Here is a 24,604-nt window from a genome sequence, read left to right on the forward strand (position 1 = left end):
AATTTCCTGAGCCGAATCTCAGTAACTTGGTGAATTTTGTTAGTTCCCAAAGGTAGCAGTAGTAATAAGTGGACAGTTCGGGATATAGAAAAATTTTCACGAATGGAACAAAAATTTCTAGGCAACTTCAGTGAGTTCCCATGGGACATGCTTGTATGAGTTTGCTTTTCAATAAATAGCAACATTTTAAGGAACGGAATCAAAGTAACACGGTGAATTCAGTAGATCTCCAATAGGATTCGCATGTAATAAGCTTGTTATTCAAGATAGAGCAACGTTTTAACGAACTGAAACCCTTTTTCTTTGTGAATTCAATTAGTTTCCAGGAGCAGGCTCTTGTAATATGTGTACTTTTAAAGATTTATCAAAATTTGGTGAGTCGAATCTCAGTAACTTGTTGAATTCGGTTTGTTCCCAATAGGCCAGAGAAGTAATAAGTGGACTGTTCCTGATATAGAAAAATTTTCACGAATGGAACCAAATTTCTAGGCGAGTTCTGTGAGTTCCCAATGGGACTTGTTTGTTTGAGTGTGGTTTCCAATATATAGAAATATTTTAAGGAACGGAATCTAAAACTCATGGTGAATTCAGTAGGTTCCCAATAGGATTCGCATGTAATAACATTGTTTTTCAAGATAGAGCAACGTTTTAACGAACTGAAACACTCTTTCTTTGTGAATTCGTTTAGTTCCCAGTAGCAGGCTCTTGTAATAAGTGTACTTTTAAAGATTTATCAAAATTTGGTGAGCCGAATCTCAGTAACTTGGTGAATTCGGTTAGTTCCCAATAGGCCGCAGTAGTAAAAAGTGGACTGTTCGGGATATCGCAAAATTTTCACGAATGGAATCAAAATTTCTAGGCGAATTCAGTGAGTTCCCAATGGGACATGATTGTATAAGTGTGATTTTCAATATATAGCAACATTTTAGGAACGGAATCTAGGTATCATGATGAATTCAGTAGGTTCCCAATAGGATTCGCATGTAATAAGCTTGTTATTCAAGATAGAGCAACGTTTTAGCGAACGGAAACACTCTTTCTTTGTGAATTCAGTTAGTTCCCAGTTGCAGGCTCTTGTAATATGTGTACTTTTAAAGATTTATCAAAATTTTGTGAGACGAATCTCAGTAACTTGATGAATTCGGTTAGTTCCCAATAGTCCACAGTATTAATAAGTGGACTCTTCGGGATATAGAAAAACTTTCACGAATGGAATCAAAATTTCTAGGCGACTTCAGTGAGTTCCCAATGGGACATGCTTGTATGAGTGTGCTATTCAATATATAGCAACACTTTAAGGAAGGAATCTAAATATCTTGGTTAATTCAGTAGGTTCCAAATAGGATTCGCATGTAATAAGCTTGTTATTCAAAATAGAGCAACGTTTTAACGAACTGAAACACTGTTTCTTTGTGAATTCAGTTAGTTCCCAGTAGCAGGCTCTTGTGATATGTGTACTTTTAAAGATTTATCAAAATTTGATGAGCCGAATCTCAGTAACTTGGTGAATTCAGTTAGTTCCAAATAGGCCACAGTAGTAATAAGTGGACTCTTCGGGATATAGAAAAATGTTCACGAATGGAATCAAAATTTCTAGGCGAATTTGGTGTGTTCCCAATGGGACATGATTGTATGAGTGTGCTTTTCAAATTAGAGCAACATTTTAAGGAACGGAATCTAAGTATCATGGTGAATTCACTAGGTTCCCAATAGGATTTGCATGTAATATGCTTGTTATTCAAGATAGAGCAACGTTTTAACGAACTGAAACACTGTTTCTTTGTGAATTCAGTTAGTTCCCAGTAGCAGGCTCTTATAATATGTGTACTTTTAAAGATTTATCAAAATTTGGTGAGCCGAATCTCAGTAACTTGGTGAATGCTATTAGATCCCTGTAAGCCGCAGTAGGAATAAATGGACTGTTCGGGATATAGAAAAATTTTCACGAATGGAATCAAAATTTCTAGGCAAATTCAGTGAGTTCCCAATGGGAAATGCTTGTATGAGTGTGCTTTTCAATATATAGCAACATTTTAAGGAACGGAATCAAAGTAACCTTGTGAATATAGTAGGTTCCCAATAGGTTTCGCATGTAATAAGCTTGTTTTTCAAGATAGAGCAACGTTCTAACAAACTGAAATATTGTTTCTTTGTGAATTCAGTGAGTTCCCAGTAGCAGGCTCTTGTGATATGTGTACTTTTAAAGATTTATCAAAATTTGGTGAGCCGAATCTCAGTAACTTGGTGAATTCAGTTAGTTCCCCATAGGCCGCAGTAGTATTAAGTGGACTCTTTGGGATATAGAAAAATGTTCACTAATGGAATCAAAATTTCTAGGCGAATTCGGTGTGTTCCCAATGGGACATGCTTGTATGAGTGTGCTTTTCAATATAGAGAAACATTTTAAGGAACGGAATCTAAGTATCATGGTGAATTCAGTAGGTTCCCAATAGGATGCGCATGTAATAAGCTTGTTATTCAAGATAGAGCAACGTTTTAACGAATTGAAACACTGATTCTTTGTGAGTTCAGTTAGTTCCCCATAGCAAGCTCTTGTAATTGTGTACTTTTAAAGATTTATCAAAATTTGGTGAGCCGAATCTCAATAACTTGGTGAACTAAGTTAGTTCTGAATAGGCCGCAGAAGGAAAAAGTGGACTGTTGGGATATTGAAAATTTTTCACGAATGGAATCAAAATTTCTAGGCGAATTCCGTGATTTCCCTATGGGAAATGCTTGTATGAGTGTGCTTTTCAATATATAGCAACAATTTAAGTAACGGAATCTAAGTATCATGATGAATTCAGTAGGTTCCCAGTAGGAATTCGCATGTATAAGCTTGTTATTCAACATAGAGCAACGTTTTAACGAACTGAAACACTGCTTCTTTGTGAATTCAGTTAGTTCCCCTACCAGGATCTTGTAATATGTGTACTTTTAAAGATGTATCAAAATTTGGTGATTCCAATCTGAGTAACTTTGTGAATTCAGTTAATGCCCAATATGATTCGCATGTATTAAGCTTGTTTTTGAAGAGAGAGCAACGCTTTAATGATCTGAAACACTGTTTCTATGTTAATTCATTTAGTTCCCTATAGCAGGCTCTTGTAATATGTGTACTTTTAAAGATTTATCAAAATTTGGTGAGCCGAATCTCAGGAACTTGGTGAATTCGGTTAGTTCCCAATAGGCCGCAGTAGTAATAAGTGGACTGTTCGGGATATAGAAAAATTTTCACGAATGGAATCAAAATTTCTAGGTAAATTCAGTGAGTTCCCAATGGGACATGCTTGTATGGGTGTGCTTTTCAATATATAGCAACACTATACGATACGGAATCTAAGTATCATGGTGAATTCAGTAGATTCCCAAATGGCTTCGCATGTAATAAGCTTGTTATTCAATATAGAGCAAAGTTTTAACGAACTGAAACACTGTTCGTTTGTGAATTCAGTTAGTTCCCAGTAGCAGTCTCTTTTAATATGGTACCTTTAAAGATTTATCAAAATTTGGTGAGCCGAATCTCAGTAACATGGTGAATTCGGTTAGTTCCCAACAGGCCGCAGTAGTAATAAGTGAACTGTTAGGGATATAGAAAAATTTTCACGAATGGAATCAAAATTTCTAGTCGAATTCAGTCAGTCCCCAATGGGACATCCTTGTACGAGTGTGCTTTTCAACATATAGCAACATTTTACGGAGCGGAATCTAAGTATCTTGGTGAATTCAGTAGGTTCCCAATAGGACTCCCATGTAATAAGCTTGTTATTCAAGATAGAGCAACGTTTTAACGAACTGAAACACTGTTTATTTGTGAATTCATTTAGTTCCCAGTAGCATGCTCTTGTAATATGTGTACTTCCAAAGGTTTATCAAAATTTCCTGAGCCGAACCTCAGTAACTTGGTGAATTCGGTTAGATCCCTATAGGCCGCAGTAGTAATAAGTGGACTGTTCGGGATATAGAAAAATTTTCACGAATGGAATGAAAATTCCTAGGCAAATTCAGTGAGTTCCCACGGGACATGCTTGAATGAGTTTGCTTTTCAATATACAGCAACATTTTAAGTAACGGAATCTAAGTAACACGGTGAATTCAGTAGATCTCCAAAAGGATTCGCATGTAATAAGCTTGTTATTCAAGATAGAGCAACGTTTTAACGAACTGAAACAATGTTTCTTTGTGAATTCAGTTAGTTCCCAGTTGCAGGCTCTTGTAATATGTGTACTTTTAAAGATTTATCAAAATTTGGTGAGCCGAATCTCAGTAACTTAATGAATTCGGTTAGTTCCCAATAGGCCACATTATTAATAAGTGGATTCTTCGGGATATAGAAAAATTTTCACGAATGGAATCAAAATTTCTAGGCGAATTCAGTGAGTTCCCAATAGGACATGCTTGTATGAGTGTGCTATTCAATATATAGCAATATTTTAAGGAACGGAATCTAAGTTCTTGGTGAATTCAGTAGGATCCAAATAGGCTTCGCATGTAATAAGCTTGTTATTCAAGATAGAGCAACGTTTTAACGAACTGAAACACTGTTTCTTTGTGAATTCAGTTAGTTCCCAGTAGCAGGCTCTTTTAATATGTGTACTTTTAAAGATTTATCAAAATTTGGTGAGCCGAATCTCAGTGACTTGGTGAATGCAACTAGATCCCAGTAAGCCACAGTAGGAATAAATGGACCGTTCGGGGTATAGACAAATTTTCACAAATGGAATCAAAATTTCTAGGCGAATTCAGTGAGTTCCCAATGGGACATCCTTGTATGAGTGTGCTTTTCAACATATAGCAATATTTTACGGAGCGGAATCTAAGTATCATGGTGAATTCAGTAGGTTCCCCTTAGGATTCGCATGTAATAAGCTTGTTATTAAAGGTGAACAACGTATTAACGAACTGAAACACTGTTTCTTTGTTCATTCAGTTAGTTCCCAGTAGCAGGCTCTTGTAATATATGTACTTTTAAAGATTTATCAAAATTTGGTGAGCCGAATCTCAGTAACTTGGTGAATTCAGTTAGTCCCCAATAGGCCGCAGTAGTAATAAGTGGACTGTTCAGGATATAGAAAAATTTTCAGGAATCGAATCAAAATTTCTAGGCGAATTCAGGGAGTTCCCAATGGGACATGCTTGTATGAGTGTGCTTTTCAATATATATAGCAACATTTTAGAGAACGGAATCTAAGTATCATGGTGAATTAGTCGGTTCCCAATAGGATTCGTATGTAATGAGCTTGTTATTCAAGATAGAGGAACGTTTTAACGAACTGAAACACTGTTGCTTTGTGAATTCAGTTAGTTCCCAGTAGCAGGCTCTTGTAATATGTGTACTTTTAAAGATTTATCAAAATTTGGTGAGCCGAATCTAAGGAACATGGTGAATTCACTTAGTTCCAAATAGGCCGCAGTAGTAATAAGTAGACTCTTCGGTATATAAAAAAATTTTCACGAATGGAATCAAAATTTCTAGCCGAATTCAGTGAGTTCCCAATGGGACATGCTTGTATGAGTGTGCTTTTCAATATATAGCAACATTTTAGGAACGGAACCTAAGTATCATGGTGAATTCAATAGGTCCCAAGGGATTCGCAAGTAATAAGCATGTTATTCAACATAGTGCAAAGTTTTAACGAACCGAAACACTGTTTCTTTGTGAATTCAGTTAGTTCCCAGTAGGAGGCTCTTGTAATTGTGTGCTTTTAAAAGTTTATCAAAATTTGGTGAGCCGAATCTCAGTAACTTGGTGAATTCGGTTAGTTCCCAATAGGCCTCAGTAGTAATAAGTGGACTGTTCGGGATATAGAAAAATTTTCACGAATGGAATCATAATTTCTTGGCGAATCCAGGGAGTTCCCAATGGGACATGCTTGTATGAGTGTGCTTTTCAATATATAGCAACATTTTAAGGAACGGAATCTAAGTATCATGGTGAATTATAGGTTCCCAATAGGATTCACATGTAATAATCTTGTTATTCAAGATAGGGCAACGTTTTAACGAACTGAAACACTGTTTCTTTGTGAATTCCGTTAGTTCCCAGTAGCAGGCTCTTGTAATATGTGTACTTTTAGAGATTTATCAAAATTTGGAGAGCCGAATCTCAGTACCTTTGTGAATTCACTTAGTTCCCAATAGGCCGCATAAGTAATAAGTGGACTGTTGGGCATATAGAAAAATTTTCCCGAATGGAATCAAAATTTCTAGGCTAATTCAGGGAGTTCCCAATGGGACATGCTTGTATGAGTGTGCTATTCAATATATAGCAATATTTTAATGAACGGATTCTAAGTATCATGGTGAATTCAGTAGTTTCCCAATAGGCTTCGCATGTAATAAGCTTGTTATTCAAGATAGAGGAACGTTTTAACGACTGAAACACTGTTTCTTTGTGAATTCAGTTAGTTGCCAGTAGCAGGCTCTTGTAATATGTGTACTTTTAAAAATTAATCAAAATTTGGTGATCCCAATCTGAGTAACTTGGTGAATTCAGTTAATTCCCAATATGCCGCAGTAATAATAAGTGGACTGTTTGGTTATAGAAAAATTTTCACGAATGGAATCAAAATTTCTAGGCGAATTCAGGGAGTTACCAATGGGACATGCTTGCATGAGTGTGCTTTTCAATATATAGCAATATTTTAAGGAACGGATTATAAGTATGATGGTGAATTCAGTAGGTTCCCAATAGGATTCGCATGTAATAAGCTTGTTATTCAAGATAGAGCAAAGTTTTAACGAAATGAAACACTGTTTCTTTGTGAATTCAGTTAGTTCTGAGTATCAGGCTCTTGTAATTGTGTGCTTTTAAAGATTTATCAAAATTTGGTGAGCTTAATCTCAGTAACTTGGTGAATTCGGTTAGTACCCAATAGGCCGCAGTAGTAATAAGTGGACTGTTCAGGATATAGAAAAATTTTCAGGAATCGAATCAAAATTTCTAGGCGAATTCAGGGAGTTCCCAATGGGACATGCTTGTATGAGTGTTCTTTTCAATATATATAGCAACATTTTAGAGAACGGAATCTAAGTATCATGGTGAATTAGTCGGTTCCCAATAGGATTCGTATGTAATGAGCTTGTTATTCAAGATAGAGGAACGTTTTAACGAACTGAAACACTGTTGCTTTGTGAATTCAGTTAGTTCCCAGTAGCAGGCTCTTGTAATATGTGTACTTTTAAAGATTTATCAAAATTTGGTGAGCCGAATCTAAGGAACATGGTGAATTCACTTAGTTCCAAATAGGCCGCAGTAGTAATAAGTAGACTCTTCGGTATATAAAAAAATTTTCACGAATGGAATCAAAATTTCTAGCCGAATTCAGTGAGTTCCCAATGGGACATGCTTGTATGAGTGTGCTTTTCAATATATAGCAACATTTTAGGAACGGAACCTAAGTATCATGGTGAATTCAATAGGTCCCAAGGGATTCGCAAGTAATAAGCATGTTATTCAACATAGTGCAAAGTTTTAACGAACCGAAACACTGTTTCTTTGTGAATTCAGTTAGTTCCCAGTAGGAGGCTCTTGTAATTGTGTGCTTTTAAAAGTTTATCAAAATTTGGTGAGCCGAATCTCAGTAACTTGGTGAATTCGGTTAGTTCCCTATAGGCCTCAGTAGTAATAAGTGGACTGTTCGGGATATAGAAAAATTTTCACGAATGGAATCATAATTTCTTGGCGAATCCAGGGAGTTCCCAATGGGACATGCTTGTATGAGTGTGCTTTTCAATATATAGCAACATTTTAAGGAACGGAATCTAAGTATCATGGTGAATTATAGGTTCCCAATAGGATTCACATGTAATAATCTTGTTATTCAAGATAGGGCAACGTTTTAACGAACTGAAACACTGTTTCTTTGTGAATTCCGTTAGTTCCCAGTAGCAGGCTCTTGTAATATGTGTACTTTTAGAGATTTATCAAAATTTGGAGAGCCGAATCTAAGTAATTCTGTGAATTCACTTAGCTCCCAATAGGCCGCAGTAGTAATAAGGGGACTGTTGGGGATTTAGAAAAATTTTCCTGAATGGAATCAAAATTTCTTGGCGCATTCTGTGAGTTCCCAATGCGACATGCTTTTACGAGTGTGCTTTTCAATATATAGCAACATTTTAAGGAACGGATTCTAAGTATCATGGTGAATTCAGTAGGTTCCCAATAGTATTCGCATGTAATAAGCTTGTTATTAAAGATAGAGCAACGTTTTAACGAACTGAAACACTGTTTCTTTGTGAATTCAGTTAGTTCCCAGTAGAAGGCTCTTGTAATACGTGTACTTTTAAAGATTTATCAAAATTTGGTGAGCCGAATCTCAGTAACATTGTGAATTCAGTTGGTTCTCAATAGGCCGCTGTAGTAATAAGTGGACTGTTCGGGATTTAGAAAAATTTTCACGAATGGAATCAATATTTCTAGGCAAATTCAGTGAGGTCCCAATGGGACATGCTTGTATGAGTGTGCTTTTCTATACATAGCAACATTTTAAAGAACGGAATCTAAGTATCATGGTGAATTCAGTATGTTCCCAATAGGATTCGCATGTAATAAGCTTGCTATTCAATATAGAGCAACGTTTTAACGAACTGAAACACTGTTTCTTTGTGAATTCAGTTAGTTCCCAGTAGCAGGCTCTTGTAATATGTGTACTTTTAAGGTTTATCAAAACTTGGTCAGTCAAATCTCAGTAACTTTGTGAATTCAGTTACTTCCCAATACTCCACAGTAGTAATAAGTGGACTGTTAGGGATATAGAAAAATTTTCACGAATGGAATCAAAATTTCTATGCGAATTCAGTCAGTTCCCAATGGGACATCCTTGTATGAGTGTGCTTTTCAACATATAGCAATTTTATGGTGCGGAATCTAAGTATCATGGTGATTTCAGTAGGTTACCAATAGGATTCGCATGTAATAAGCATGTTATTAAAGGTGAGCAACGTATTAATGACCTGAAACACTGTTTCTTTGTTCATTCAGTTACTTCCCATAGCGGGCTCTTGTAATATGTGTACTTTTAAAGATTTATCAAAATTTGGTGAGCCGAATCTCAGTAACTTGGTGAATTCAGTTAGTTCCCAATAGGCCGCAGTAGTAATAAGTAGACTCTTCAGGATATAGAAAAATTTTCACGAATGGAATCAAAATTTCTAGGCGAATTCAGTGAGTTCCCAATGGGACATGCTTGTATGAGTGTTCCTTTCAATATATAGCAACTGTTTAACGAACGGAATCTAAGTATCATGGTTAATTCAGTAGATCTCCAATACGATTCGCATATAATAAGCTTGTTATTCAAGACAGAGCAACGTTTTAACGAACTGATACACTGATTCTTTGTGAATTCAGTTAGTTCCCAGTAGCTTCTCTTGTAATATGTATACTTTTAAAGATTTATCAAAATTTGTTGAGCAGAATCTCAGTATTTTGGTGAATACAGTTTCTTCCCAATAGGGCTCAGTAGTAATAAGTGGACTGTTCGGGACATAGAAAAATTTTCACGAATGTAATCAAAATTTCTAGTCGAATTGAGTGAGTTCCCAATGGGACATGCTTGTATGAGTGTGCTTTTCAATATATAGCAACATATTAAGGAACGGAATCTAAGTATCATGGTGAATTCAGTAGGTTTCCAATAGGATTCGCAAGTAATAAGCTTGTTATTCAAAATAGAGCAAAGTTTTAATGAACTGAAACACTGTTTCTTTGTGAATTAAGTTAGTTCCCAGTAGGAGGCTCTTGTAATATGTGTACTATTAAAGATTTATCAAAATTTGGTGAGATGAATCTCAGTAACTTTGTGAATTCACTTAGTTCCCAAGAGGCTGCAGTAGTAATAAGTGGACGGTTCGGGATATAGAAAAATTTTCACGAATGGAATCAAAATTTCTAGGGGAATTCAGTGAGTTCCCAAAGGGACATGCTTGTATGAGTGTGCTTTTCAATATATAGCAACATTTTAAGGAATGGATTCTAAGTATCATCGTGAATTCAGTAGGTTCCAAGTAGGATTCGCATGTAATAAGGTTGTTATTCAAGATAGAGCAAAGTTTTAACGAACTGAAACACTGTTATTTGTGAATTCAGTTAGTTCCCAGTAGCAGGCTCTTGTAATTGTGTGCTTTTAAAGATTTATCAAATTTGGTGAGCCGAATATCAGTAACTTGGTGAATTCGTTTAGTTCCCAATAGGCCTCAGTAGTAATAAGTGGACTGTTTGGGATATAAAAAAATTTTCACGAATGGAATCAAAATATCTAAGCGAATTCAGGGAGTTCCCGAAGGGACATGCTTGTATGAGTGTTCGTTTCAATATGAGCAACATTTTAAGGAACGGAATCTAAGTATCATGGTGAATTCAATATGTTCCCAATAGGATTCGCATGTAATAAGCTTGTTATTCAATATAGAGCAAAGTTTTAACGAACTGAAACGCTGTTTCTTTGTGAATTCAGTTAGTTCCCAGTAGCAGGCTCTTGTAATATGTATACTTTTAAAGATTTATCAAAATTTGGTGAGCCTAATCTCAGGAACTTGGGGAATTCACTTAGTTCCAAATAGTCCGCAGTAGTAATAAGTAGACTCTTCAGGATATAGAAAAATTTTTACGAATGGAATCAAAATTTCTAGGCGAATTCAGGGAGATCCCAATGTGACATGCTTGTATGAGTGTGCTTTTCAATATATAGCAACATTTTAGGAACAGAATCTAAGTATCATCGTGAAATCAGTAGGTTTCCAATAAGGTTTGCAGGTTAAGCTTGTTATTCAAGATAGAGCAATGTTTTAACGAACTGAAACACTGTTTCTTTGTGAATTCATTTAGTTCCCAGTAGCAGGCTCTTGTAATTGTGTGCTTTTAAAGATTTATCAAAATTTGGTGATCCGAATCTCAGTAAGTTGGTGAATTCACTTAGTTCCCAATAGGCCGCAATAGTAATAAGTGGACTGTCCGGGATATAGAAAAATTTTCACGAATGGAATCAAAATTTCTAGGCGAATTCAGTGAGTTCCCAATGGGACATGCTTGTATGAGTGTGCTTTTCAATATATAGCAACATTTTAAGGAACGGAATCTAACTATCATGGTGAAATCAGAAGGTTCCCAATAGGATTCGCATGTAATAAGCTTGTTATCAAGATAGAGCAACATTTTAACAAACTGAAACACTCTTTCTTTGTGAATTCAGGTAGGTCCTAGTAGCAGGCTCTTGTAATATGTGTACTTTTAAAGATTTATCAAAATTTGGTGACTAGAATCTCAGTAACTTGGTAAATTCAGTTAGTTCCCAATAGACCGCAATAGTAAGTGGACTGTTCGGGATATAGAAAAATTTTCACGAATGGAATCAAAATTTCTAGACGAATTCAGTGAGTTCCCAATGGGACATGCTTGTATGAGTGTGCCTTTCAATATACAGCAACGTTTAAAGAACGGATCTAAATATCATTGTGAATTCACTAGGTTCCCAATAGGATTCGTATGTAATAAGCTTGTTATTCAAGGTAGAGCAACGTTTTAACGAACTGAAACACTGTTTCTTTGTTCATTCAGTTAGTTCCCAGTAGCAGGCTCTTGTAATATGTGTACTTTTACAGATTTATCAAAATTTGGTGAGATGAATCTCAGTAACTTTGTGAATTAACTTATTTCCCAATAGGCCGCAGTAGTAATAAGTGGACTGTTGGGGATATAGAAAAATTTGTAAGTGTAATCAAAATTTCTAGGCGAATTTTGTGACTTCCCAATGGGACATGCTTGTATGCGTGTGCTTTCAATATATAGCAACATTTAAAGAACGGATTCTAAGTATCATGGTGAATTCAGTAGGTTCCCATTAGGATTCGCATGTATAAGCTTGTTATTCAAGATAGAGCAACGTTTTAACGAATTGAAACACTGTTTCTTTGTGAATTCTGTTAGTTCCCAGTAGCAGGCTCTTGTAATATGTGTACTTTTAAAGATTTATCAAAATTTGGTGATTCCAATCTGAGTAACTTTGTGAATTCAGTTAATGCCCAATAGGCCCCAGTAGTAATAAGTGGACTCTTCGGGATATAGAAAAATTTTCAGGAATGGATTCAAAATTTCTAAGCGAATTCAGTGAGTTCCCAATTGGACATGCTTGTATGAGTGTGCTTTTCAATATATAGCAACATTTTAAGGAACGAAATCTAAGTATGATGTTGAATTCAGTAGGTTCCCAATAGGATTCGCAAGTAATAAGCTTGTTATTCAAATAGAGCATCGTTTAACGAACTGAAACACTGTTTCTTTTTGAATTCAGTTAGTTCCCAGTAGCAGGCTCTTGTAATATGTGTACTTTTAAAGATTTATCAAAATGTGGTGAGCCGAATCTCAGATACTTGTTGAATTCAGTTCTTCCCAATAGGGCTCAGTAGTAATAAGTGGACTGTTCGGGATAGAGAAATGTTTTCAGGAATGGAATCAAAATTTCTACGCGAATTCAGTGAGTTCCCAATGGGACATGCTTCTATGAGTGTGCCTTTCAATATATAGCAACATTTTAAGGAACGGATTCTAAGTATCATCCTGAATTGTGTAGGTTCCCAGTAGGATCGCATGTTAAGCTTGTTATTCAAGATAGAGAAACGTTTTAACGAATTGAAACACTGTTTCTTTGTTCATTCAGTTAGTTCCCAGTAGCAGGCTCTTGTAATTGTGTGCTTTTAAAGATTTATCAAAATTTGGTGAGCCGAATCTCAGGAACTTTGTGAATTCACTTAGTTACCAATAGGCCTCAGTAGTAATAAGTGGACTCTTCGGGATATAGAAAAATATTCATGAATGGAATCAAAATTTCTAGGCGAATTCAGGGAGTTCCCAATGGGCCATGCTTGTTTGAGTGTGTTTTTCAATATATAGCAACAGTATAACGAACGGAATCTAAGTATCACGGTGAATTCAGTAGGTTCCCGATAGGATTCGCATGTAATAAGCTTGTTATTCAATATAGAGCAACGTTTTAACAAACTGAAACACTGTTTCTTTGTGAATTCAGTTAGTTCCCAGTAGCAGGCTCTTTTAATATGTGTACTTTTAAAGATTTATCCAAATTTGTTGGGTCGAATGTCAGGAACTTGGTGACTTCACTTAGTTACCAATAGGCCGCAATAGTAAAGAGTGGACACTTCGGGATATAGAAATATTGTCAGGAATGCAATCAAAATTTCTAGGTTAATTCAGTGAGTTCCCAATGGGACATCCTTGTATGAGTGTGCTTTTCAATATATAGCAACATTTTAAGGAACGGATTCTAAGTATCATTGTGAATTCAAGAGGTTCACAATAGGATTCGCATGTAATAAGCATGTTATTCAAGATAGAGCAACGTTTTAACGAATTGAAACACTGTTTCTTTGTGAACTCAATTAGTTCCCAGTAGCAGGCTCTTGTAATTGTATGCTTTTAAAGATTAATCAAAATTTGCTGAGCCGAATCTCAGTAATTTGGTGAATTCGGTTAGTTCCCAATAGGCCACAGTAGTAATAAGTGGACTGTTCGGAATATAGAAAAATTTTCACGAATGGATTCAAAATTTCTAGGCGAATTCAGGGAGTTCTCAATGGGACATGCTTGTATGAGTGTGTTTTTCAATATAGAGCAACATTTTAAAGAACGGATTCTAAGTATCATTGTGTATTCAGTAGGTTCCCAATAGGATTCGCATGTAATAAGCTTGTTATTTAAGATAGAGCAACGTTTTAACGAACTGAAACACTGTTACTTTGTGAATTCAGTTAGTTCCCAGTAGCAGGCTCTTGTAATATTTATACTTTTAAAGAATTATCAAAACTCGTTGAGACGAATCTCAGAATCTTAGTGAATTCAGTGTCTTCCCCATAGGGCTCAGTAGTAATAAGTGGACTGTTCGGGATATAGAAAAATTTTCACAAATGGAATCAAAATTTCTAGGCGAACTTAGGGATTTCCCAATGGGACATGCTTGTATGAGTGTGCTTTTCAATATATAGCAACATTTTAAGGAACGGATTCTAAGTATCATGGTGAATTCGGTAGGTTCCCAATAGGATTCGCATGTAATAAGCTTGTTATTCAAGATAGAGCAACGTTTTACCGATCTGAAACACTGTTGCTTTGTGAATTCAGTTAGTTCCAAGTAGCAGGCTCTTGTAATATGTATACTTTTAAATATTAATCAAAATTTGTTGAGCCGAATCTCAGATACTTGGTGAATTCAGTTTCTTCCGAATAGGGCTCAGTAGTAATAAGTGGACTGTTCGGGATATAGAAAAATTTTCAGGAATATAATCAAAATTTTGAGGCGTATTCCGTAAGTTCCCAATGGGACATGCTTGTATGAGTGTGCTTTTCAATATATAGCAACATTTTAAGGAACAGAATCTAAGTATCATGCTGAATTCAATAGGTCCCAATAGGATTCGCAAGTAATAAGCTTGTTATTCAAGATAGAGCAATGTTTTACGAACTGAAACACTGTTTCTTTGTGAATTCAGTTAGTTCCCAGTAGCAGGCTGTTGTAATATGTGTACTTTTAAAGATTTATCAAAATTTGGTGAGATGAATCTCAGTAAATTTGTGAATTCACTTAGTTCATAATAGGCCGCAGAAGTAATAAGTGGACTGTTCGGAATATAGAAAAATTTTAACGAATGGAATCAAAATTTATAGGCGAATTCATTGAGTTCCCAATGGGACATGCTTGTGTGAGTGTGCTTTTCAATATATAGCAACATTTTAAGGAACGGAATCTAAGTATCATGGTGAATTCAGTAGGTTACCAATAGGATTCGCATGTAATAAGCTTGTTATTCAAGATACAGCAATGTTTTAACCAACTGAAACACTGTTTCTTTGTTCATTCAGTTACTTCCCATAGCGGGCTCTTGTAATATGTGTACTTTTAAAGATTTATCAAAATTTGGTGAGCCGAATCTCAGTAAGTTGGTGAATTCAGGTAGTTCCCAATAGGCCGCAGTAGTAATAAGTAGACTCTTCAGGATATAGAAAAATTTTCACGAATGGAATCAAAATTTCTAGGCGAATTCAGTGAGTTCCCAATGGGACATGCTTGTATGAGTGTTCCTTTCAATATATAGCAACTGTTTAACAAACGGAATCTAAGTATCATGGTTAATTCAGTAGATCTCCAATACGATTCGCATATAATAAGCTTGTTATTCAAGACAGAGCAACGTTTTAACGAACTGATACACTGATTCTTTGTGAATTCAGTTAGTTCCCAGTAGCTTCTCTTGTAATATGTTTACTTTTAAAGATTTATCAAAATTTGTTGAGCAGAATCTCAGTATTTTGGTGAATACAGTTTCTTCCCAATAGGGCTCAGTAGTAATAAGTGGACTGTTCGGGACATAGAAAAATTTTCACGAATGTAATCAAAATTTCTAGGCGAATTGAGTGAGTTCCCAATGGGACATGCTTGTATGAGTGTGCTTTTCAATATATAGCAACATATTAAGGAACGGAATCTAAGTATCATGGTGAATTCAGTAGGTTTGCAATAGGATTCGCAAGTAATAAGCTTGTTATTCAAAGTAGAGCAAAGTTTTAATGAACTGAAACACTGTTTCTTTGTGAATTCAGTTAGTTCCCAGTAGGAGGCTCTTGTAATATGTGTACTATTAAAGATTTATCAAAATTTGGTGAGATGAATCTCAGTAACTTTGTGAATTCACCTAGTTCCCAAGAGGCTGCAGTAGTAATAAGTGGACGGTTCGGGATATAGAAAAATTTTCACGAATGGAATCAAAATTTCTAGGGGAATTCAGTGAGTTCCAAAAGGGACATGCTTGTATGAGTGTGCTTTTCAATATATAGCAACATTTTAAGGAATGGATTCTAAGTATCATCGTGAATTCAGTAGGTTCCAAGTAGGATTCGCATGTAATAAGGTTGTTATTCAAGATAGAGCAAAGTTTTAACGAACTGAAACACAGTTATTTGTGAATTCAGTTAGTTCCCAGTAGCAGGCTCTTGTAATTGTGTGCTTTTAAAGATTTATCAAATTTGGTGAGCCGAATCTCAGTAACTTGGTGAATTCGTTTAGTTCCCAATAGGCCTCAGTAGTAATAAGTGGACTGTTTGGGATATAAAAAAATTTTCACGAATGGAATCAAAATATCTAAGCGAATTCAGGGAGTTCCCGAAGGGACATGCTTGTATGAGTGTTCGTTTCAATATGAGCAACATTTTAAGGAACGGAATCTAAGTATCATGGTGAATTCAATATGTTCCCAATAGGATTCGCATGTAATAAGCTTGTTATTCAATATAGAGCAAAGTTTTAAAGAACTGAAACGCTGTTTCTTTGTGAATTCAGTTAGTTCCCAGTAGCAGGCTCTTGTAATATGTATACTTTTAAAGATTTATCAAAATTTGGTGAGCCTAATCTCAGGAACTTGGGGAATTCACTTAGTTCCAAATAGTCCGCAGTAGTAATAAGTAGACTCTTCAGGATATAGAAAAATTTTTACGAATGGAATCAAAATTTCTAGGCGAATTCAGGGAGATTCCAATGGGACATGCTTGTATGAGTGTGCTTTTCAATATATAGCAACATTTTAGGAACAGAATCTAAGTATCATCGTGAAATCAGTAGGTTTCCAATAAGGTTTGCATGTTAAGCTTGTTATTCAAGATAGAGCAATGTTTTAACGAACTGAAACACTGTTTCTTTGTGAATTCATTTAGTTCCCAGTAGCAGGCTCTTGTAATTGTGTGCTTTTAAAGATTTATCAAAATTTGGTGATCCGAATCTCAGTAAGTTGGTGAATTCAGTTAGTTCCCAATAGGCCGCAGTAGTAATAAGTGGACTGTCCGGGATATAGAAAAATTTTCACGAATGGAATCAAAATTTCTAGGCGAATTCAGTGAGTTCCCAATGGGACATGCTTGTATGAGTGTGCTTTTCAATATATAGCAACATTTTAAGGAACGGAATCTAACTATCATGGTGAAATCAGAAGGTTCCCAATAGGATTCGCATGTAATAAGCTTGTTATCAAGATAGAGCAACGTTTTAACAAACTGAAACACTCTTTCTTTGTGAATTCAGGTAGGTCCTAGTAGCAGGCTCTTGTAATATGTGTACTTTTAAAGATTTATCAAAATTTGGTGACTAGAATCTCAGTAACTTGGTAAATTCAGTTAGTTCCCAATAGACCGCAATAGTAAGTGGACTGTTCGGGATATAGAAAAATTTTCACGAATGGAATCAAAATTTCTAGACGAATTCAGTGAGTTCCCAATGGGACATGCTTGTATGAGTGTGCCTTTCAATATACAGCAACGTTTAAAGAACGGATCTAAATATCATTGTGAATTCACTAGGTTCCCAATAGGATTCGTATGTAATAAGCTTGTTATTCAAGGTAGAGCAACGTTTTAAAGAACTGAAACACTGTTTCTTTGTTCATTCAGTTAGTTCCCAGTAGCAGGCTCTTGTAATATGTGTACTTTTACAGATTTATCAAAATTTGGTGAGATGAATCTCAGTAACTTTGTGAATTCACTTATTTCCCAATAGGCCGCAGTAGTAATAAGTGGACTGTTGGGGATATAGAAAAATTTGTAAGTGTAATCAAAATTTCTAGGCGAATTTTGTGACTTCCCAATGGGACATGCTTGTATGCGTGTGCTTTCAATATATAGCAACATTTAAAGAACGGATTCTAAGTATCATGGTGAATTCAGTAGGTTCCCATTAGGATTCGCATGTATAAGCTTGTTATTCAAGATAGAGCAACGTTTTAACGAATTGAAACACTGTTTCTTTGTGAATTCTGTTAGTTCCCAGTAGCAGGCTCTTGTAATATGTGTACTTTTAAAGATTTATCAAAATTTGGTGATTCCAATCTGAGTAACTTTGTGAATTCAGTTAATGCCCAATAGGCCGCAGTAGTAATAAGTGGTCTCTTCGGGATATAGAAAAATTTTCAGGAATGGAATCAAAATTTCTAAGCGAATTCAGTGAGTTCCCAATGGGACATCCTTGTATGAGTGTGCTTTTCAATATATAGCAACATTTTAAGGAACGAAATCTAAGTATGATGTTGAAATCAGTAGGTTCCCAATAGGATTCGCAAGTAATAAGCTTGTTATTCAAATAGAGCATCGTTTAACGAACTGAAACACTGTTTCTTTTTGAATTCAGTTAGTTCCCAGTAGCAGGCTCTTGTAATATGTGTACTTTTAAAGATTTATCAAAATGTGGTGAGCCGAATCTCAGATACTTGTTGAATTCAGTTCTTCCCAATAGGGCTCAGTAGTAATAAGTGGACTGTTCGGGATAGAGAAAAGTTTTCAGGAATGGAATCAAAATTTCTACGCGAATTCAGTGAGTTCCCAATGGGACATGCTTCTATGAGTGTGCTTTTCAATATATAGCAACATTTTAAGGAACGGATTCTAAGTATCATCGTGAATTGTGTAGGTTCCCAGTAGGATCGCATGTTAAGCTTGTTATTCAAGATAGAGAAACGTTTTAACGAATTGAAACACTGTTTCTTTGTTCATTCAGTTAGTTCCCAGTAGCAGGCTCTTGTAATTGTGTGCTTTTAAGATTTATCAAAATTTGGTGAGCCGAATCTCAGGAACTTTGTGAATTCACTTAGTTACCAATAGGCCTCAGTAGTAATAAGTGGACTCTTCGGGATATAGAAAAATATTCATGAATGGAATCAAAATTTCTAGGCGAATTCAGGGAGTTCCCAATGGGCCATGCTTGTTTGAATGTGTTTTTCAATATATAGCAACAGTATAACGAACGGAATTTAAGTATAATGGTGAATTCAGTAGGTTCCCGATAGGATTCGCATGTAATAAGCTTGTTATTCAATATAGAGCAACGTTTTAACAAACTGAAACACTGTTTCTTTGTGAATTCAGTTAGTTCCCAGTAGCAGGCTCTTTTAATATGTGTACTTTTAAAGATTTATCCAAATTTGTTGGGTCGAATGTCAGGAACTTGGTGACTTCACTTAGTTACCAATAGGCCGCAATAGTAAAGAGTGGACACTTCGGGATATAGAAAAATTTTCAGGAATGCAATCAAAATTTCTAGGTTAATTCAGTGAGTTCCCAATGGGACATCCTTGTATGAGTGTGCTTTTCAATATATAGCAACATTTTAAGGAACGGATTCTAAGTATCATTGTGAATTCAAGAGGTTCACAATAGGATTCGCATGTAATAAGCATGTTATTCAAGATAGAGCAACGTTTTAACGAATTGAAACACTGTTTCTTTGTGAACTCAATTAGTTCCCAGTAGCAGGCTCTTGTAATTGTATGCTTTTAAAGATTAATCAAAATTTGCTGAGCCGAATCTCAGTAATTTGGTGAATTCGGTTAGTTCCCAATAGGCCACAGTAGTAATAAGTGGACTGTTCGGAATATAGAAAAATTTTCACGAATGGATTCAAAATTTCTAGGCGAATTCAGGGAGTTCTCAATGGGACATGCTTGTATGAGTGTGTTTTTCAATATAGAGCAACATTTTAAAGAACGGATTCTAAGTATCATTGTGTATTCAGTAGGTTCCCAATGGGATTCGCATGTAATAAGCTTGTTATTTAAGATAGAGCAACGTTTTAACGAACTGAAACACTGTTACTTTGTGAATTCAGTTAGTTCCCAGTAGCAGGCTCTTGTAATATTTATACTTTTAAAGAATTATCAAAACTCGTTGAGACGAATCTCAGAATCTTAGTGAATTCAGTGTCTTCCCCATAGGGCTCAGTAGTAATAAGTGGACTGTTCGGGATATAGAAAAATTTTCACAAATGGAATCAAAATTTCTAGGCGAACTTAGGGATTTCCCAATGGGACATGCTTGTATGAGTGTGCTTTTCAATATATAGCAACATTTTAAGGAACGGATTCTAAGTATCATGGTGAATTCAGTAGGTTCCCAATAGGATTTGCATGTAATAAGCTTGTTATTCAAGATAGAGCAACGTTTTACCGAACTGAAACACTGTTGCTTTGTGAATTCAGTTAGTTCCAAGTAGCAGGCTCTTGTAATATGTATACTTTTATATATTAATCAAAATTTGTTGAGCCGAATCTCAGATACTTGGTGAATTCAGTTTCTTCCCAATAGGGCTCAGTAGTAATAAGTGGACTGTTCGGGATATAGAAAAATTTTCAGGAATGTAATCAAAATTTTGAGGCGTATTCCGTAAGTTCCCAATGGGACATGCTTGTATGAGTGTGCTTTTCAATATATAGCAACATTTTAAGGAACGGAATCTAAGTATCATGCTGAATTCAATAGGTCCCAATAGGATTCGCAAGTAATAAGCTTGTTATTCAAGATAGAGCAATGTTTTACGAACTGAAACACTGTTTCTTTGTGAATTCAGTTAGTTCCCAGTAGCAGGCTGTTGTAATATGTGTACTTTTAAAGATTTATCAAAATTTGGTGAGATGAATCTCAGTAAATTTGTGAATTCACTTAGTTCATAATAGGCCGCAGAAGTAATAAGTGGACTGGTCGGAATATAGAAAAATTTTAACGAATGGAATCAAAATTTCTAGGCGAATTCATTGAGTTCCCAATGGGACATGCTTGTGTGAGTGTGCTTTTCAATATATAGCAACATTTTAAGGAACGGAATCTAAGTATCATGGTGAATTCAGTAGGTTACCAATAGGATTCGCATGTAATAAGCTTGTTATTCAAGATACAGCAATGTTTTAACCAACTGAAACACTGTTTCTTTGTGATTTCAGTTAGTTCCCAGTAGCAGGCTCTTGTAATTGTGTGCTTTTAAAGATTTATCAAAATTTGTTGAACCGAATCTCAGTAAGTTGGTGAATTCGGTTAGTTGCCAATAGGCCGCAGTAGTAATAAGTGTTCTGTTGGGGATATAGAAAAATTATCACGAATGGAATCAAAATTTCTAGGCGAACTCAGTGAGATCCCAATGGGACATGCTTGTGCGAGTGTGCTTTTCAATATATAGCAACATTTTAAGGAACGGAATCTAAGTATCATGGTGAATTCAATAGGTTCCCAATAGGATTCGCATGTAATAAGCTTGTTATTCAAGATAGAGCAACGTTTTAACGAAGTGAAACACTGTTTCTTTGTGAAATCAGTTAGTTCCCAGTAGCAGGCTCTTGTATTATGTGTACTTTTAAAGATTTATCAAAATTTGGTGAGCCGAATCTCAGTAACTTTGTGAATTCACTTAGTTCCCAATAGGCCGCAGTAGTAATAAGTGGCCTGTTCGGGATATAGAAAAATTTTCAGGAATGGAATCAAAATTTCTAGGCGAATTCAGTGAGTTCCCAATGGGACATGCTTGTATGAGTGTGCTTTTCAATACATAGCAACATTTTAAGAAACGGATTCTAAGTATCATGGTGAATTCAGTAGGTTCCCAATAGGATTCGCATGTAATAAGCTTGTTATTCAAGATAGAGCAACGTTTTAATGAACTGAAGCACTGTTTATTTGTGAATTCAGTTAGTTCCCAGTAGTAGGCTCTTGTAATATGTATACTTTTAAAGATTTATCAAAATTTGTTGAGCCGAATCTCAGATACTTGGTGAATTCAGTATCTTCCAAATAGGGCTCAGTAGTAAGAAGTGGACTGTTCGGGATATAGAAAAATTTTCAGGAATGGAATCAAAATTTCTAGGCGAATCAGTGAGTTCCCATTGGGACATGCTTGTATGAGTGTGCTTTTCAATATATAGCAACATTTTAAGGAACGGATTCTAAGTATCATGGTGAATTCAGTAGGTTCCCAATAGGATTCGCATGTAATAAGCTTGTTATTCAAGATAGAGCAACGTTTTACCGAACTGAAACACTGTTTCTTTGTGAATTCAGTTAGTTCCCAGTAGCAGGCTCTTGTAACATTTATACTTTTAAAGAATTATGAAAACTCGTTGAGACGAATCTCAGAATCTTAGTGAATTCAGTGTCTTCCCCATAGGGCTCAGTAGTAATAAGTGGACTGTTCGGGATATAGAAAAATTTTCACAAATGGAATCAAAATTACTAGGCGAAATTAGGGATTTCCCAATGGGACATGCTTGTATGAGTGTGCTTTTCAATAAATAGCAACATTTTAAGGAACGGATTCTAAGTATCATGGTGAATTCAGTAGGTTCCCAATAGGATTCGCATGTAATAAGCTTGTTATTCAAGATAGAGCAACGTTTTACCGAACTGAAACACTGTTGCTTTGTGAATTCAGTTAGTTCCAAGTAGCAGGCTCTTGTAATATGTATACTTTTAAATATTAATCAAAATTTGTTGAGCCGAATCTCAGATACTTGGTGAATTCAGTTTCTTCCCAATAGGGCTCAGTAGTAATAAGTGGACTGTTCGGGACATAGAAAAATTTTCAGGAATGTAATCAAAATTTTGAGGCGTATTCCGTAAGTTCCCAATGGGACATGCTTGTATGAGTGTGCTTTTCAATATATAGCAACATTTTAAGGAACGGAATCTAAGTATCATGCTGAATTCAATAGGTCCCAATAGGATTCGCAAGTAATAAGCTTGTTATTCAAGATAGAGCAACGATTTAAGGAACTGAAACACTGTTTCTTTGTGAATTCAGTTAGTTCCCAGTAGCAGGCTGTTGTAATATGTGTACTTTTAAAGATTTATCAAAATTTGGTGAGACGAATCTCAGTAAATTTGTGAATTCACTTAGTTCATAATAGGCCGCAGTAGTAATAAGTGGACTGTTCGGAATATAGAAAAATTTTAATGAATGGAATCAAAATTTCTAGGCGAATTCATTGAGTTCCCAATGGGACATGCTTGTGTGAGTGTGCTTTTCAATATATAGCAACATTTTAAGGAACGGAATCTAAGTATCATGGTGAATTCAGTAGGTTCCCTATAGGATTCGCATGTAATAAGCTTGTTATTCAAGATACAGCAATGTTTTAACCAACTGAAACACTGTTTCTTTGTGATTTCAGTTAGTTCCCAGTAGCAGGCTCTTGTAATTGTGTGCTTTTAAAGATTTATCAAAATTTGTTGAACCGAATCTCAGTAAGTTGGTGAATTCGGTTAGTTGCCAATAGGCCGCAGTAGTAATAAGTGTTCTGTTGGGGATATAGAAAAATTATCACGAATGGAATCAAAATTTCTAGGCGAATTCAGTGAGATCCCAATGGGACATGCTTGTGCGAGTGTGCTTTTCAATATATAGCAACATTGTAAGGAACGGAATCTAAGTATCACGGTGAATTCAATAGGTTCCCAATAGGATTCGCATGTAATAAGCTTGTTATTCAAGATAGAGCAACGTTTTAACGAACTGAAACACTGTTTATTTGTGAATTCAGTTAGTTCCCAGTAGCAGGCTGTTGTAATATGTGTACTTTTAAAGATTTATCAAAATTTGGTGAGACGAATCTCAGTAAATTTGTGAATTCACTTAGTTCATAATAGGCCGCAGTAGTAACAAGTGGACTGTTCGGAATATAGAAAAATTTTATCGAATGTAATCAAAATTTCTAGGCGAATTCATTGAGTTCCCAATGGGACATGCTTGTGTGAGTTTGCTTTTCAATATATAGCAACATTTTAAGGAACGGAATCTAAGTATCATGGTGAAATCAGTAGGTTCCCAATAGGATTCGCATGTAATAAGTTTGTTATTCAAGATACAGCAATGTTTTAACCAACTGAAACACTGTTTCTTTGTGATTTCAGTTAGTTCCCAGTAGCAAGCTCTTGTAATTGTGTGCTTTTAAAGATTTATCAAAATTTGTTGAACCGAATCTCAGTAAGTTGGTGAATTCGGTTAGTTGCCAATAGGCCGCAGTAGTAATAAGTGTTCTGTTGGGGATATAGAAAAATTATCACGAATGGAATCAAAATTTCTAGGCGAACTCAGTGAGATCCCAATGGGACATGCTTGTGCGAGTGTGATTTTCAATATATAGCAACATTTTAAGGAACGGAATCTAAGTATCATGGTGAATTCAATAGGTTCCCAATAGGATTCGCATTTAATAAGCTTGTTATGAAAGATAGAGCAACGTTTTAACGAAGTGAAACACTGTTTCTTTGTGAAATCAGTTAGTTCCCAGTAGCAGGCTCTTGTAATATGTGTACTTTTAAAGATTTATCAAAATTTGGTGAGCCGAATCTCAGTAACTTTGTGAATTCACTTAGTTCCCAATAGGCCGCAGTAGTAATAAGTGGCCTGTTCGGGATATAGAAAAATTTTCAGGAATGGAATCAAAATTTCGAGGCGAATTCAGTGAGTTCCCAATGGGACATGCTTGTATGAGTGTGCTTTTCAATATATAGCAACATTTTAAGAAACGGATTCTAAGTATCATGGTGAATTCAGTAGGTTCCCAATAGGATTCGCATGTAATAAGCTTGTTATTCAAGATAGAGCAACGTTTTAACGAACTGAAGCACTGTTTATTTGTGAATTCAGTTAGTTCCCAGTAGTAGGCTCTTGTAATATGTATACTTTTAAAGATTTATCAAAATTTGTTGAGCCGAATCTCAGATACTTGGTGAATTCAGTATCTTCCAAATAGGGCTCAGTAGTAAGAAGTGGACTGTTCGGGATATAGAAAAATT

Source organism: Rattus norvegicus, chromosome 8 (assembly GCF_021556685.1).
Source record: "Rattus norvegicus strain SHRSP/BbbUtx chromosome 8, alternate assembly SHRSP_T2T, whole genome shotgun sequence".
NCBI classification, from domain to species: Eukaryota; Metazoa; Chordata; class Mammalia; order Rodentia; family Muridae; genus Rattus; species Rattus norvegicus.